At 39.3% G+C, this 17,756-nt stretch overlaps 1 protein-coding gene across 18 annotated transcripts in view; it reads right to left on the bottom strand.

Annotated features, from left to right (window-relative positions):
* Limch1 (LIM and calponin homology domains 1) overlaps positions 1 to 17,756 on the bottom strand; it is a 327,840-nt gene that overhangs the window by 136,669 nt on the left and 173,415 nt on the right. Inside the window, exon 1 of one of the 18 annotated variants that reach the window (XM_063240664.1) lies at positions 12,878 to 13,072. The exons of the other annotated variants lie outside the window; for them this stretch is intronic. The gene's annotated coding sequence lies outside the window, so the exon portion shown is untranslated. Of the gene's footprint in view, positions 1 to 12,877; positions 13,073 to 17,756 lie in introns of those variants that run through there. 18 annotated transcript variants of the gene reach the window in all.

Raw genomic sequence — 17,756 nt, 5'->3', positions numbered from 1 at the left:
TCCTTGTTCGAGCAGATGTGTCAACATCTCACCAGACCCCCAAAATATCAATCAATCAAATGGCAATGACTGGAATTTTAATCAAGTACAGGAGTCCTCAAACAGAATAGAGAGGCCTTCACAGCAAAAAAGACATTACCAAGTTGATAATGCCTGTGTAATCCTGATTGCCAAAACTCGACCAGCTCTCCCACGCTTCTGCAATTGGGGCATGAGCTCCACAAGGGCAAGGATGGTGTATGAAACTTGTTCTTTGCATGGTGCCTAAGATTCAGTGGGCAAGTACTTATTGGATGAATGGATGGGCATACAATTTGCATTTCAAAGACCCTTCACAAAATTGAATTGGAATAATTCAGGAGTTAGGCCTTGAAGTATGGACAACACTAGGCAGCAAAATATATGGGCAAAGATATAAAATTTTGTTTTTCTCACATTCGATGTGAGATGAGGGCCAACTGTGAAATTCTGCTAAATATGATAATACTTTCTCACCCCAAATCAACAATTGAAAGAAATAATGTATCTGGAGGATAAGAAATAATAGTTCCCCTGCATTTTAAAATGGGTCAGGCCATATATCCAGAAGAGAGTTTCTCAGACAAATCTGGGTGCATATTTTAAGAAAAATGCTGACATAATGGTGAGCAGTCAGAAAATGATGACTCATGACTAGTAATGGAAGGAACTGCATAGCTTCAGAACATGCCTGGGAGAGGTGCCTGCCGCAGAAGCGACACGTGGAAGGGTGCTAGATCACAACACCTCCCTGACCACGTCCAGTGGAACCACCAAACTGACCACACTGATGCATGAGCCATAGCAGTGTTTAATGATCTTATGACTGTTTAAAATATGACATGAATAAAAAAGAGGCATCATATCTAGGAGAGGAAAGAGTGAGATGATTTGAATATTTCATGGCACAAATCCTTAAAAGATTGATATTTATCATTTTTATGGGTTAGTGAGAAGTAGTCTAGGAGGGAAAGAAGCAGGGGACAAGAAAAGGGTACTAAGTCCAAGAGAACAAGAGCTGGGAGGGAAAGGTTTCAAGAGCAGGGTGGTAGCATTTTTAAACATCTTGGATCTTGGGCCCAAGATCCAGCCTTCTGGAATATTCTTTCTCTCAAGTGGATTCTGATGTATGCTCAGCAGACGCCATGTTTTAAACATGACATGGATAGAAAGTCTCATGCCTGAGGACAGCTGTATTCACAGACTCTGAATCTGACTCAGACATACAGAAAGCGCTCTCTCCACAGGAGCAGGAGTTGGAAGACACTTCTTTAAAGGTTAGAATTTGGGGCGGGGGGTTGTTTTGTTTTGGCTTTAAGAGTCATATTCTTTCCATTGTAATTACTCAGCTCTGCCATTTTGGCACAAAAGTAGCCATAGACATTATATAAATAAATGAACACGGCTGGACTCCAACAAAAACATGTAGACATACCAATTTGGATTTGACTTACTTTCCATGAATTACAAAATATCTTTCTTTTAATATTTTTTCAATCATTTAAAGACGTAAAAACTACTATGAGCCTATGGGCCATGAAGAAAAGGCAAGCGGGTCATTGCTTCTGTCCCTGATCCTTATGCACACTTTTTATCTCTTGCTTAATCCTCCTGCCCCCTTGGTGCTAGCAGATGGGCTATGCCTGCCAGACTCAGTACTGACCGTTATGAACAGGTAAAAGCAATTTGAAGTTTCCTAATGCAGCTATACAAAGAACAGACCTCATAGGATTGATTTGTTTTTCCAAGCATTTTTTAAAAAGAAATTTCAAGGACCAAACACTATTTTGAATGGTTTCTAATGAGCTTGGCAATGTAAAGCTGTTATAAATATCCATGATTATGAAAACTCAACTAAACTTATGAACTCTGTGAATAGTCCTGGAGGAACGAAACACAAGTATTTCTCCTCGTAGACCATCTGTATTCTGGTCTAATTATCCAGCTGTCCTGATAATGACTTTAAAAACTTACTTCTCATCTTGAAGAGCATCAGTTTCCTATCACAGAAGTAGAAAGACAGAAGAAACATTTGATATTTGGAATCAGAGTCTTCTACATAAACACCTAAAAAAACGAATTTCTTTTAAACTAAAATATTAATAATCGTTTTCTGCTTGATGAAAAATTAATGTGAATCTGTCTCATAGAAGCTAAAACTTTTATAATTAATTGCATTTCCCTTTTGCTGTGAGTGCTAGGAAACCCAAAGTCAATTCTGTGCTCTAATTATATAAATTATTATTTTTGACTACTTGAGGCCTATATATACACTTACTACTACTAACATGTTTTAAAACGAAAACTCCAACATTAACTATTTTCAGAGCAAGTGCAGACATACTACCATACAGTCTTGTAGTTGATATTTTCCAGTCAAAGCTTTTCCTCTCAGCTATATTTTCATATTTTACAAGGTGTTTCAAGTCTTTTGTAGACTCAAAAAGGGCATCAAGGGCCAGGAATTTAGCTCAGCAGCACAAGCACCTGCCTGGCAAGTGCAAGGTTGTGAGTTCAATCCCCAGTACCAAAAAAAAAAAAAAAAATCATCAACAAATTAATTACTTTCCAGATCTTAGTAGGTTTTGCTCAAGAACACAATAAACCATGTTAGTAGTATGATTCTACCAAGATGAGTCAAATGAAAAATTTCTTTCAAATATCCTCTTCCACCAGACTGCCTTATACTTCTCCATGTGCTTCTGTTCTTCCTCTGGCTATTCATTTTTTGTTGCCATGATACTTAATATTTATACAAATAATAAGAGAAAGGGAAGAATTTCTGCCTTCTTCCTGTTGACTGTTAGAATTTCAGGCCAATGTGGTGTGTGATTGATTCCACTCAGTGCACCCAGAGCTGGTGAGAAGAGACAGTCTTGCGCTGTTACTCCAGATGATTAGAGTAAAATGAGGTGAGGGTATCAGATTATTTTTCCTATTGAGTTAGTTTGATGCTATTAATTGCACATCAGACATACTTTATAAAATTAGCCAGTTAGATTCTATATGGGATTTTGGATCTAATCTTCCTAAAAGCATGGAACAGATTTTTTAAAATTTTATAGCAGGGGGAGAGAGAGACGACGTAGGTAATATGAGTTTCACTGCGGATGGTGTATGTGAATCCTGCCAACTCTTGCAAGTTAGGTACATGGTACTGCTTCACTAATTCAGACAGTATTTTTGGATTATAAGATAAAGCAGGCCTGAATCAGATGCAACTGTAAGATTTCATTAAATAAAAAGAATCTATCTATATGTAAATAATGTGTTGATTACAGTGATTTGTAGTTCTTCAAATAAATATGGCATAGGCAGAAGTGTGCTTAACAAATAAAAAACAAACAAACAAACAAGTGACTATGTTAGCTTTTTCTGATTTACAAAGGTGCTTATGAAAGGAGCCGGCTGGGTAAGAGGCAGGCTTGGACTAGAGCCCTGACTCAGTCACACCCTACCTGGGCTACTGTCGCCAAACTGTTTAGCCTTCCTGGGCTTCATTTTCCATGTCTAAGAAAGAAAGGTATCCGATATCCTCCCCCACAGGACAAGAACCGAAATGCCTACCAATGTTGTATTGTTGAAAGTGGCCCCAGGCAAGCCCACAGCATCAGCTTCTGGGTGTAAAGTCTAGCCCCATCCCTCAAACTCAGTGCACACCCCGGGGTGCGAGCCTACATCCCTGTGCCTCAGTGTCTACCCCCAAAAAACGAGGTCACTGGTTGCATCTGCCATATTGGATTATTTTGAGGAGTAAATAGTAAAGTGCTTAGTACACAATGAACACACGATAAATGCTGCCTCACATGATAACTTCTCTTCCATAATAGCTGGCAGACTGAAGGCACTAAACAAGTGGTAGTTAACAGCATAATAGTACCTGACAACATCAGAAGGGATGAGGACTGTAAGTCTTCACAGGTAGAAAGTTTTAGAAGTCACTCTAGTCTTCTTTCACTGAGCTGAGCAAACTCAGGCCCCTCTTCTCTGGAGAGAAGTACAGTCTGTCTTCAACCCAGAACTTGAGGCTTCTAGTCCAAAGTTCTTGGACTGAAACCATACTGCATTCCTAGCCTTTCAGCCTCCAGGGATGATGTATCATAATGGAAACCAGTTTCTCATGACTATTCTCCTAAAAGATGGAGATTTAGGATTTGGGGTGAGATAAAAGCAGCCATTGGCAAAGAGACACAATTGTATTCTGTTCCTTGAAACACACAACATATATCTGGAAGGCATCAGGATTTAATTTTTGCTGAAACTGGCCAAGGGTTTATAAATTAAAAATATAATCATAGGAAATAAGAATGACTTTGGGGAATTACAGACTGATCAACTACACTTTGAGATAGGGCCAGCTGATCAAATCAAACCAAATAGCCTGATTTTTTGAATTTGAGAAATTTTACTAAGAGCCGAGACTAATTTAGTAAACCTTGGCAAAGAAGTTTCTCATTAACAGGTATTTTAAAAAATGGGTTGAGTGATGTGATCATTACTAAACGACTGACTTCAACACACTCACTTCTCAAACCAGAAACAGAAACAAAGAGAGCAAATGGCCAGCTGGCAGAGACTTGACTAGTTTAGTTACCAGGCCCTGTGATAAGTTTATGGCTTAATGTGTGAGCCTTACATAAAGGGTAGAGATAAACAGGAAAAGAGTAATGCTCTCCACCACTGAAGAAGTTCTCATTCCATTTGCTGAAAGCTTACTAGGGATCAAACACACTAATCTGATCCATTAGTTCTCACAAATCAATGAATTAGGTGCTAGCATATGGCACTTCACAGATAGGAAAACAGCAATTTAAGGAAAGATGTGAACCACACTGACACCTACACCAGCATTACCATCCCTGAGCATATACCACGCACCAGCTGAGAGCACTAGTTTCATTGTATACATTAGCACGTTTAAGCCTTCAATAGCCATGTGAGGCAGGGATGATAGTTTATCTTCATTGTACTGGGCAAGATGAAACTTGGAATAAGGCTAAACAGTTGCTTCAAGGTCACCTAGCTATGAAGTGGCTAAGCCACAAGACACAGGGCTTCTGTAGGTAACATCCTGAAAATAATAAGCAAAAGAAAAAAAGGGTGCATGATCTCACTTATATGTGGGACTTGAAAAAAGTCAAACTCATGAGGGTAGAGAGTAGAACAGTAGATACTTAGGGGCTGGGGATGGGGGGACATGGACAGGGAAAGGGCAGGGAGTAAGGTCTAGTGGTCTATTACACACCATGGTAACTATAGTTAATAATAACATATATTTCAAAGTTGCTAAAAAGCATGTTTTAAATGTTCTCATTACAAATAAATAAATATGCAAGGTATTATTATGGCTGAGATCTAAAATGTCCCCCTGAAGTTTCCTGTGCTTGGAAGGGGGTGCTATACTCATTGTGAATTCTTCTATTGATGAGTTCATAACTGAATGTGGCATTATAAGGTAGGGTTTGTTGAGGAGATGGGTCACTGGGACATCATGACCTGGAAGGGTGCATTCTCATCTCCACCTCTTCCCTTCTCTGATTCCTGACTGCTACGGGGTGAGCAGCTTTCCTATACCATCATGTTTTTTTCTGCCTCAAAGTCAGCCAACTAGGGGGTGGGGATTTAGCTCAGCGGCATAAGCACCTGCCTTCCAAGCAGGCGGTCGTGAGTTCGATCCCCAGTACCGATAAAAAAAAAAAAAGGAAAAAAAAAAAGTGTAAAAAAAAAAAAAAGTCAGCCAACAATAGCCTGAACCCTGTAAAACCATGAACCAAAAGAAGTCTTTCTTCTTGAGGTTGTATATTTCAGCTATTTTGTTCCAGCAATGGGAAAGTGATTCATATAATGATAGATGTGTTGATTAGCCTGATTCAGTCATTCCATGTCACAATATCACACGGTACCCTACAAACATATATAATTATTATTGGTTAATTAACAATTTTTTATTTAAAAACTGCATAATAGGAAGGAGAAAATATAAAGAACCACCTCCAATTGAAAATCTTTGGCTTCAAATTGTAAAGCCCCAGGATGACAAAAAGATCTGGGTGGGGTACAGGTGGGAGAAAGGGGCATTTGTGGCATTTCTGTGGCTAAAGAATATTAACCTGGGCTGGAGGAAGAATGGAGCTGACCCAGGAGAGCAATTTTGCTTCAGTTGCACTAACGCTCACCTGTACTTTAATCTGTCACAGGTGAAGCGATATGCTCAATGCCAACCTAAGTGGAATAGTAAATCATGCAAGAAACGGGTGGTAAACATGCCTGAAAGATTCAAGACCAAAGAAACTGAACAAGGAGATTAAAGAGGACTAAGAGGAAAGTGAAAAAATAAACACGAAGAACAATCAACACATTGGTTTCCTTCCATAGGCAGGTAAGTATAATAGAACAATATAAACATTTCCCCAGGGATTATTTATATTAAAGACACATATATAGATGAAGGCTTCTTTCTACTTCATGAGGAAGGCATGATAATAAATCACTGAATGTCTGCTAAGGAATCTGTTGACCAAGTCTGGGAAATTTTGATGAATGAGTAAACAAGCAAGCCAGACACAAATAATTTCTTATTTTGTGGCAAGCATTCAGTCTATCATTAACACTTCATTTGCAAATTTAACCAACCTAACAAATTGGATCAACTACACTATGACCAAAAGTATTAAATGCCTAATAGCTATAAAATGAAATGAATATTCTTTATTGAGTGTATCATTTTGTCTTCCAACTACTTCAATACATATGTTTACCTTTTTGAAAAGTCAATTTGTGATTTATTTTAATGAGTTCTGCTTAACCATAAGGAGTTATTTATTTAATGATTACACAAGCATTTAATATAATTCTGGTTAGCTCTAACACCCTACAACTCAAGTTAGAATAGTTTCTTTCTAGGTCTATACATATATGAAAGAGGCTTCTAACTAACCTGAAAAATTCAGGTTAACCTGGGGAGATAGAGTAAAAGTCAATAGTCAAGATCAGCAGTAAGTTTAGATCAGAAGAAGTGGGTAGCTCCCAAGCACTCTTGCTGTGGTTTTTCCAGAAAATTTCTTTGTTGTCTGTTCTTGCTGGGGACTGCTTTTACTTTCCACAGTAGCTCGCACCTCATAATGACAAACAGGAAATAACCACTCAAATTCTTTCTTACATAATATGTTTTTTTGCAGAAGATCTAGAACTCAAAGATTCTTGATGCTATTTATCAATCCCACTAAAAGTCAAGGGCAGGAAATAAAAATATTTTTTTCTTCCAACTCAAATACAATACCCCTTTGTGAAGCTGTTAAAAACTACAAATAGCAAATCTGGGAAATTTTTCAGGTGAGATATCTATCAAAACATTACATGCTGCTAAAAATATCTCCAAATTTATCTTAGCATTCCAACTCACATTATACGAAAACTCAGGATGATGAGCAAAATCTGTCTTAGCCATGTAACTCTGAGGTCATTAAAAAAAGGAGTCAAAGTAAACTGTTCGATGAGATTGAAGCCTCATAGGCATTTGCGAATTCAGAGCAGTTGTTTGCAGAATGAAAACCAGGCAGACTACAAAAGGAAGATAGACCAGCCCAATTTTCTGCTTCTTTGGCTCTTGGCAATAGGAGGTTAGAACAGAACGTAAGAGGTAATTCAAGCAAGTAGTTAAGTCTCTGAGGACTAAACCCATGACAACGAGCCTGAGTAGTCTTTATCAGCTGCCCCTGCACAGATACATGAGGCTCCTTAGTTAGGAAGCATAACTACCCTAATTGTGTCAGACTGATCTAATAGTCAGAGAGGAACATGGCGGCTAAGAGGAAGACCCGTGTGGTCCCAGGCAGGCTCCAGTGTTATAGCCACAGCAATAGGGGAACATGTGAAAAAAACAGACATAAAAGGAAAACTCAGCCTTAGGAGTGGGATGAAGGTAGTGGAATAACTAGGTAATGGAATTACCAGGGTGCTACTGGACACCCCACGAGTCCTGGGCAACTCTCTTTTCTGGGCTTTTCCCTACCACATCTGAGCTGCTGGGTCTCAAGTGCTCCTCTCAACAGGAGCAGAAAGTAAATGACAGCCAAGTTTTCTTCAAATCCTGCCAAGTAAAACCTTGCAGGGTTAAGCATACAAAAGGCTTCAAATATCTTGCTACTGAGAATCTCTTTTTTAAAAATAAGTTTCAGTGAACATACATACACAGAAGAAAATTCACTTATATTCAAACAGTTCAAGAATGTTCGCAGTCTTTTGAGGAGTTGCGATATCTTAAAACTCTTTCAACAGCAGCATCTGTTCTCAGAAGAGTCATAGATTTATTTAATAGCAGTCTGTCTTTCAGTTGGCCCATTACAACCAAAGCATAGTACATAAAGCATGCAGAATGATCGCTGGATTTCTACAGGCTTGTGGGGCACGGGTGACATGTGTGAGATAGATAACCAAGGATTCATTGTGTTACTTGTGCCCATAGGTGAGAAGGCTGGATTTTAGATAAAGATATAGAACTAAACAGCTGGAGAAGAATGATTCCATGGTGGATTTGTCAACAACACCAACCCATTACTTATGCAAAAACAATACTAGGATCTGTGGAATGATGGGGGAAGTGATCATTCACTTAAGAGTCAGAAATACTTTTCCACAAAGTAAAAAAGACCCATCACAAAATAAACACACACCACTTGCTCTCTGGAAAAGTGTAACAGGGCACCTTTATTTTTATTGGAAACCTGGCCAAGATGCCAGAGGATGGTGCTGCTTTGGACTTCAGAAGCTTACAGGGGACCTGAGATCTGCACAGAAGAATTAAGAAGGTGATAACATCTCTGCATGCATTGTCCAATTAGTCATGGTCACAATGCAGACAGAATGACATTGAGGATACATTTTGATGCATTGGACAACACCCTAGTCTTCATCCCTGTACTCAAAGAAAAAGATAAAGCTTTGCTTAAGGGCATTTAAAGAGTAGAATAAAGTACACCTAAAGCTTACTTGTCATATATACATTTAACCTGGCTTACAGTCTTCCCTGAGCAAATTTAATGAAAAATCCTAAGTTCTTAAATACAAGTTCTGATTCAAAGCACTATTTCTATAGGAGCTCAGAGACGGCCCTAACAGCACACCAAAACATATTAGATATTTTTATATCTAAATTTAACAATGTAAGCAACTTATTTCTATTAAGATATAATATATATGCTTAAGGATATAATATATATGCTTATATATATATATATATATATATATATATATGCTTAATAAAAACTAAATACCTTTGGACATTTTGTGCTTTAAAGAATACCAGCTGTCTTGGAGAATTACTGGAATCAATACCAACATCACTTAGACATAGTTTCATGTGTTACTTCCTTTCCCACAAATCACATGTTTTATGCAATTAGCTTTCATTAAAACAACATATAAATCCCAAAACTGTTGATAATAACAGAGGTTACTTATTTCTCAAAAGTCAATGGATCCCTTGGCCATAATATTGTATGGCAATTGATTCTGTAGCATTAAAACAACTAATAGTTTAAGAATAATATGACAACTATTTTATCCCTTCTCTAGTTCTTACTTTCAATGTGTTGGAGTCTGTCCACACAAGCACTATTTGATGTACTAGGAGTTTCTCTTACTGCCAACACCTGCATTGATGTCAGTCTGTCCCTAACTCAAGAAAACATCTAGTCAGTGTCCCTCACAGTATCATGACTGTAGGTTACTGTGGTGGACAGATTTCTGGAAACGACTAAACTATCATGAACAGTAAATCCTGTAGCTGTTTCAAGAAAATGAATGAAGATACAAACCAGAAAATAGGTCAGCTTCAGGAAATAAGCAGCACAGGCTATTTAAGAGCAAAGAAAAAAAGAAGGAAACAAAGAGATGCTTGGTTATGAAAACAATCAGGTCTCCCTTCCAAGAAGTCTACTTAGATAAAATATTTTAGGTATTTTTTACTTCCTGAAGGTTTTACTAAATTCAAATACATAGTTTAGTTCTTAGTTACCTTGGCTGAATAATTTAACACAAGAAACCTCCTGCCATTTGCCCCTTATCGTATACATATTTATATGTACATCCAATCATTTTCTAAACCTTTTTGTATTTCTAAATGCAAAATGTGGCAGCAATAGCAGTGTGGATAAAGTCAATAAACCAAGAACTTCTAAGGCTTGTTAGTTACTTTGAGTGTGAAAGAAACGAAAATGGGATGAGGAAAATGAAACAAAAATGATGCCAGTAGAATCAGGGTGAGAGTGTAAATCCCAGGGTATGTACTGAGGGTAAACTGGACACAGAGAAGCCCAGAAGCCAGAGAACCCTGAGTGCTTCCAGACCGCAGCTCACACCGCAAGTGTGGCTGAGGATGCCTTCTCGGAGAGCTGTCCTGGGGTCAGCCCAGGAGGGTCAGGGAAACCACAGCAACTTTTCTTTTGTGTCATTTATGGTATTTGCAGGGACAAGGCCAACAATGACCAGGGGGGCTGTTTACCAAAATCATTCTCCAGTGCCTCCCACAGAAATGCTTGTGGAAAGAACTGCCAAAACCTACATGGGAATCAAACAGAAGAAACTGAATCCAGCCATGTAAAACATGCCCCAGCCATTGCTAAGCTCTATTGCTTTGCAGATGGTTGCTGTGGAAGAAATGACTACTTACAGCAAACAGAGACCCCAGGAATTAATCCAGCCACTGGGATGAAAGCAGAATAAAAAGTGAACTATTCCATTCCATAGTTGAGTTTGGTGATTTACCAGGCCTGGGCTAATACATCCAGGGATAAAACTGCCACTCATCCAGTTCTGGCAAAGGACAGGACGCTGTCCAGGCCAGACACAGATCCTTGTTGAAGACCTCCAAAGCCAAAAATTCTGCTCCTCTTCATCTTCTTCTTCCTCCTCCTCCTTTTCCTGTTCCTTCTCTTTTTCTTACCTTACACCACATATACTCTATCAGGATATGTTCTAGGCTCTTTACCTACATTCATTTGCTTTTCACAGAAACCATATAAACTAGTGACTACATTATGCTCACTTCAAAGATGAAGAAACAAGGGCCTCAAAAGTGTAAGCAAACTCCAGGAAAGTACAAGGTCCTGAGTTCTATTCCTGACACAAACTAAAACGTTTAAGCCAACTGTCAAAAAGCATCAAGTAAAGTGTCACTAATTTGCACGTAGATTTGCACACAGATTGACTCACTGATTCTAGAGCACCAGCCCTGAACCAGGATACACTACTAACTCCTGAAAGATGACGCTGAAGAAGGCCAAGGGCTGGAGGAATTGTATCCTAGTCATTCACTCAGGAAATATGTGTTGAGTGCCCACTGAATACCAGCTGCTGAAAGTGCCCCAGCAGGCACGATCACCGATCACCCATCACCGCTCCTCTTCTAATTCCATTCACCTATCTCCCGCAGGATACACCGAATCTGCTTGCAAAAAACTCGGTCAAAGTGGGTTCGTTTTCATAGCTTCATCTTCTAAATCTCTTTACACTTCTTAGCATTACCTGGGACTCTAACATGAGCCAGTGGGAAGAGGCAGCAGCGTGGAGTGGCAGAGATACAGATTAATGGAAGGAGAGAGACCAAAGGAGCTGTGTGCACAAGTCCCTTTCTGCTCTAACGGAAGATGGAGATGCACTGGAAGCTTTTCTGTGCCCTCCTTATCAATTGAGCACAGAAGCCATAAGGAAGCTCCTATATTCTTGTCCCTTCTTCCCTGTGGGTGCCAGGAGGGATTATGGTACCCCACCCCCAGCCCCAGGTCCAGTGCACCTTCAGAGGAAGCAGGGAGCTGAGTGGTACACCCCCTCAGGCAGGATTCCTGAGAAGTCGCAGGCGCTGAAGCTTGCAGCCCAGGTCCAGCCTGCTCTTCACTTTGCACATACCCGCTCATGCAGGGCAAGACAATCCCCCTCTCCCCAGGGCTGCTGAATCAGCCGCTGGAAGCAACCCCAGGGAACTGCAGACTCTCAGCCACTCGGTTTATTTAGCACCATGAAGGAAACAGCAGTAGTTCAGTGAGAGAATAAAAGGGAGGAGTTGGCTGAATAAAGGTGATAAAAATAGGTTTTCCACCTCTGCGAAGATGAATCATTTTGCCGTGGGGATTCGAGAGGCCCCGTTGCAGCTTGGTTTTCAAATCCAGCCTCATAAATTTGATGAAGGAAAGTTTCCTTCCCCTAGATAACCAGTGCTGTGATGCGTTTAGCATTCAGACAAGTCTGACGGGATTTTATTAGAGAGATGCCCAGGAATAACCTCCACTTCTGCCCCGGCTTGCTATAAATACTGACTTTGAAGGACAAGGTAAGCCACAGCTTACCTTGGGAGCCACAGCGCTAGGTTCAGACCCACGGCTACTGCCCCCCTTCTTTCTCTCCTCTTTGCAAGCAAAGAAGTTTCTGGCACTTAGAGGAGGCAGCACAGCCAGGAGGAGGACACTGGGAGCTCAGGTGAGAGATACACACAGCGCCCCCAACGCTGCAAGCCCAGGAGCAGCCTGCTGTTGGGCTAAACTTTGAAAACACAGAGGTGTTGCTCCTAACTCACAAAATTCTTTAAAACTCTGTTTTTTGCCAAATTAATATAGACTATGTTTTATGTGTCTCTCACACATACCTGGAAAGAAAAAGCACTGCTTTCCGTGGGGGCAGGGAAGACTAAGTAAAAGCAACAGGTGCTAAAAATATCAGGGGGTATGAAGAAGGTAAATTCATAGGAAATTAACTTTAGTTTTACTTTAGCCGTGTCATTAGCACATAAACAGTAACTTTTTAACGACTATTAAAATCTAAATAGCTCCCCCCCCATACATGATGTTTTGTAATGGATTTTACTCACCCCACAGGTCCTCCTGCATGCCCATCCCGATGGGCTGGCAGAGCCTCTCGTTCTTGTAGGCCCCAACGCAGCAGCCCAGATGCCCTTACACTCCCTCTCCCAGAGCTGTCCCTGCCATTGCCAAGCCTGCTCTGTCCAGACCAGCTGCGGCAGCTGAAATGCTGAGGCAGTGAAAGTTGCGGAATGGACTGAAAGAGAGAGCCGATTGCCACACCTATTGGACAGGGAGGCGGAGAACTCTGTCCCCTACTCGGAAAGGGAATGGGCATCACAAGGGAGAAGGATGCCCAAATGCCATTCTACAGGACAGCTAGGGGACAGACGCCAGCACACAGTAGGCTTGTGACACAGTTGGTCAAGCCGGATCAGGAGTACACAAGGCAGAGGGACACAGCTTCAAGTTCTAAATCTGGAACAAAATAGGTGCATGACCCTGGCTAAGTCACCAGCTCCTGAGACTTGGATTCCTCATTCTGTTAAAATAATGGTGTTTTAAAAATGAAAATAAATCATAAGATGGCTTTTGGTTCTCTGCAACTTTAAAGCCATCATAACAAACAGAAGCATAATAAACAATACGCATACCTACAATTTAATGAGACTGTACTGTGTACCAGTCAGTGTATGGTTTCCGTGAATTCCATGATGCTGAGATTGATCAACTCCATCTTACAGCTGAGAAACTATCAAACTCACTCCATGAATCCCCATGAAAATCAAAGATCATCATATCCATTCAGGTTTGAATTTAAATGGAAGTGTTTCATCTTTGTGCCTGAAATTGAGATGACATTTGAGAATGGAATTTCTGCACTGCTGGGTGATTAATGTGTTTACAGTCTCTGCTGATATAATTCTGAGCTACTAGTATTTACGGTTATGGCCGTTCATGCTACTGCAAAACCCATTTTCCACCTGTTGTTTTTTATTAAACCTCCCTGAGGGATATAAAATATTTCCTTGTGCAGATTCTAAAAACAGGATCCTCAAATATGTGAGCAGAAATGTCATGTGTGGATTTATTGTTTGGAATTTCAGATGCTATAAAACCGTGTTTATAATCAATTCATCATTTAATAAAAGTTTATTAGATTGGTATGCCAACTGACTCACTGGTATCCTGCCATTTATTGACACCAATACATCAAACAGTAGGCTGACATTTAATATTTATTAATAACTTCTGTGTTTCCTTATTTCATAGTTTCCTTGCATTATGTTTTTATCTTTATTAACATAATTATTTAATTATTTAACATTATCTGTATTAACTCTGTCTTTAAGTACAATTTTTATTATATATTTTTATATTTATAAAGAATTGCAAAAATAGTACAAAGATCAAGCAGAAGTTATATTCTGCATCCTAATTTCTATAGTACATTGATAACAATTAATAAGCTAATATTGGTAGAGCACTGTAGTGTCAATCAAACTCCATGTTTTACTTGGATTTAATTCATTTTTTTCCAATATTCTTTGCTTCAAGATTCCATCTACAATACTATCTTAATGTCTTTTTAGTTTCTTCTGACTTTCCATATTTCTGGGTCTTGCCTTAATTTCAATGACATTGACAGTTTTGAGAAGCACTGGTCAAGAATTCTGCAGAATGAACCTCCATTTGGATCTGTCTGATTTTTTTTCATGGTTTGATATCTTAGGAGATTTTGCAAGGAACACTACTGAGGTAAAATAACATTCTCCTGTCACTGTATCGATCACTTTATTTTTTAAAAAAATTATGGTTAAATCCAATCAAAACTTTGAGTGAAGTTGAATTTTAGAAAAGATAAATATGAAACTATTTATTCTTTAATCCAGTATTTTATACTGTGGAGAAACTAAAAGAGAAAGTAATTTTTGTACCCGTTTTGAGAGGAGGCTCTACCCAAGGTTGTAGCAGGAAGCCAGCTAATTGCCAGATAGGTGTCAAGCAACTCTTTGAAAGGCTTGCCAAGACAAACTTCCTATAAAAACAATCTTAGAGGAAGGCAGTTTTAAGAGAAGTGTTATTTCAGCCTAGGCTGCTCTCCTTATCATGATACATTTAAGTACTTTTTTTTCCTATTGTCAAACTATAGAATCCTTATAAACTGAGTTAGAATAACACACTAGGAATTAATTCCACAGAAATTCCTTCTTTGGATAAACTATGACTATGAGAAAGGGAAGTAAAACTTGCTAAAATATGTATTCTTTGCTATTATATATTTTTCCCACAGTTCCTGATTGGAGGTCTTACTCCTAAGGGAAAAAGTGAGGAACTGATGTAATGTCACAATCTCTGCTGAACTCTGTTCCATGAGAGATAAGGGAGGACAAGTGGTTTCTTTCTTCAAAGAACAGCATTTTTTTTTCCAGAGACAGGAAGAAGAAAAAAACTGAGGAAAAAGCCTTTATGGCACTGCTAAATATAACTTTCCACCTTTGCAGAGACACAAAGTAATTATGGAAACAAGCTTGGAAAAATAATTTTGATGCATGAAGAGGCGATTAGACTTAGCTAACAACCCTAGTCATTCATAACACGTGTCAAAGGCTTGACGGGCTTACCTACAGCTGTGGGCTAAACTATAACCCCTACCATAGTTAATTTTCTCTCCTTGCTAAAACAAAATACCCAGCATCCAATGTTAAAGGAGGGAAAGGTTTATTTAGCTCACAGTTTGTAGAGGTTTTCACCCATAATCAGTTGTCTCCAAGGCAGACAAGGAGAAATAGTTCCTGGTGGGCAGAACATAGCAAAGTAACAAGGGATGACCACAGCTCCTTCTAACCTGTGTCTTATCCAGGCTATGCAGAGTGAGTAGCATTCACTCCTTTAATCCTAGTGTCCTTGATCCTAGCAGTTCCAGCATCACACACTCTAGATCCAGCCACCTCTGCAAAAGCCTCACCAATGACTGCATGAGGCTTGAGGAGACAGCTATACACAAGCCCCCATAATCCTCCTCAAATTTGTATGTTGAATTCCTTATTAATGCCCTATAATTCAGAATATCAACTACGAAAGATATAATTAAACTGACTATTAAAGATAATTAAATTACATAAGGTCATCTAGGTGGAGCCTAATGAAGATTGACAGTGTCTGAGAAAAGAAGAAATGTGGTCAGACACAGACACACACACAGGAAAGAACATGTAAGGATACTGGGAAAAACAATATGGTGGTCTGTGTCTAGATAGCTCCCCAGAGCCTCGGGGCTTTATTGTTTTTGCAGAGGTGGCCGAATCTAGAGTGTGTGACTGATTTGCAGTGCAATGCTGGGATTAAGGGTGCTGGTATCAAGGGTAGGTGATTACTGGATCAGTTCACTGACTGATCTGCACTATTCCTAGTAGGATACAATATAAGGGACAGAAAAAGGCTTGTCTCATGGTCTCTTGTTGCTTTTGTAGTCTCCTAGTGCCATAAATTGTTGCCCCTCTGCCATGTGCCACCCTACCTTGGAATCAACTGATTATGGACTAAAACCTCTCCAAACTGTGAGCTAAATAAACCTTTCTCCCTTTAACTTTGGGTGTTGAGTATTTTGTTTCAGCAATGACAGAAAAGTAAGACAAGTGGCCATCTACAAGGCCGGGAGAAAGGCTGCAAAACAAGCCAATCCCTGCCTACACTTTGATGGTAGACTTCCAGAATCCGTAATTGTGACAAAATTAATTTCTGTTCTTTAAACCACCCAGTTGGTGTTACTTGCTATGGTGATCAGAGCAAACTAGTACAGTCACCAAGAGCTAAGAGGGAAATACCAAGGGGACAGTGAGAGGATACAAGGCCCCAAAATGGGTGGGTATTATATCTCAATAAACTCTCAGTTATGTGAGGATCTTCATAGGTCACAATCTGCATGACTGTATTTGATCAAATCTAAGTGAAATTGCTAATGACTTCTCCTGTGGTTTCAAATTTCTTCTGTCGTTCTCTCTCCTTCCCTAACTTCTTGCCAAGACATTTTATGGTGGGAAAAAAATTGGTAATGCTTGTGACTATAAAAAAGAATTTGTTTTCATATGTACTTAAGCATCAACATTTAACTTCAAAATTATTCATTGATTAGTCAAGTCTAACTTTTTAAAACTTTTTCCCTCAATTCCAAAGCAATATTTCCAATAGTCTGCCAGACATCTGCACATGGATACCTCCTAGAGATAGCTGATTCAATATGTCCAAACAAGAATTTGTCTTTCCTCTTGGAACCTACTTCTCATTCTCTTGCTCCCATGATTCATATTAACAGCATCAGTATCCTCCAAGTGACTCGGGTCCAAACTGTACACGTCATCTTCCTAAGATTATTTAATGTATTTGATCAAGCCCAACTTGAAAAAAATTTTTTTAACCTCTGAAATAAAGTTGCATCTTTCCATTGCTGGTGCCTTAGTGTTGTGTCATACTTGAATTGGCAGGGTTTTTACTAAAACAAATGCTATACTTTTACAAATGGCCTGTCTTATAATTGATAGCATATAACATTCAAGGTCAAACCATTCCTATCTCCTCATCTTTATTCCCAGTGCTTCCAGCAAGGTTTACTTCCTCATCCTCTCTCATTTGAATGACTCATCTCTGAGCTGACTTTTACTGCTGGTCTAGTCCCATAACGCTCTTTCCACATAGCTGCCAGAATTTTCTGGAACCCAATATTCTTTTGTTTTCAGTGGCTCTTTCTTCCCACAGTGGAGTCCAAACTCCTCCACGTGGCATCTCTGGTCTCTCTTTAATTTTAAAATTTTTATTAGTACACGTTTGCAGTACATAATGATTTTTGTTCATTATGGGGAGTTGGTACATGCACCATCTTACCTAATACTTTTATTTCCCCTTCCTCACCACACCCCCTCTATCTTGTCCACTTCTCTTTTGCAGATC

The sequence above is a fragment of the Cavia porcellus genome, unplaced genomic scaffold, assembly GCF_034190915.1.
Source record: "Cavia porcellus strain 051 isolate PalLab524CR breed Dunkin Hartley unplaced genomic scaffold, mCavPor4.1 scaffold_30, whole genome shotgun sequence".
NCBI classification, from domain to species: Eukaryota; Metazoa; Chordata; class Mammalia; order Rodentia; family Caviidae; genus Cavia; species Cavia porcellus.
This window is presented reverse-complemented; position numbering and strand designations above follow the sequence as displayed.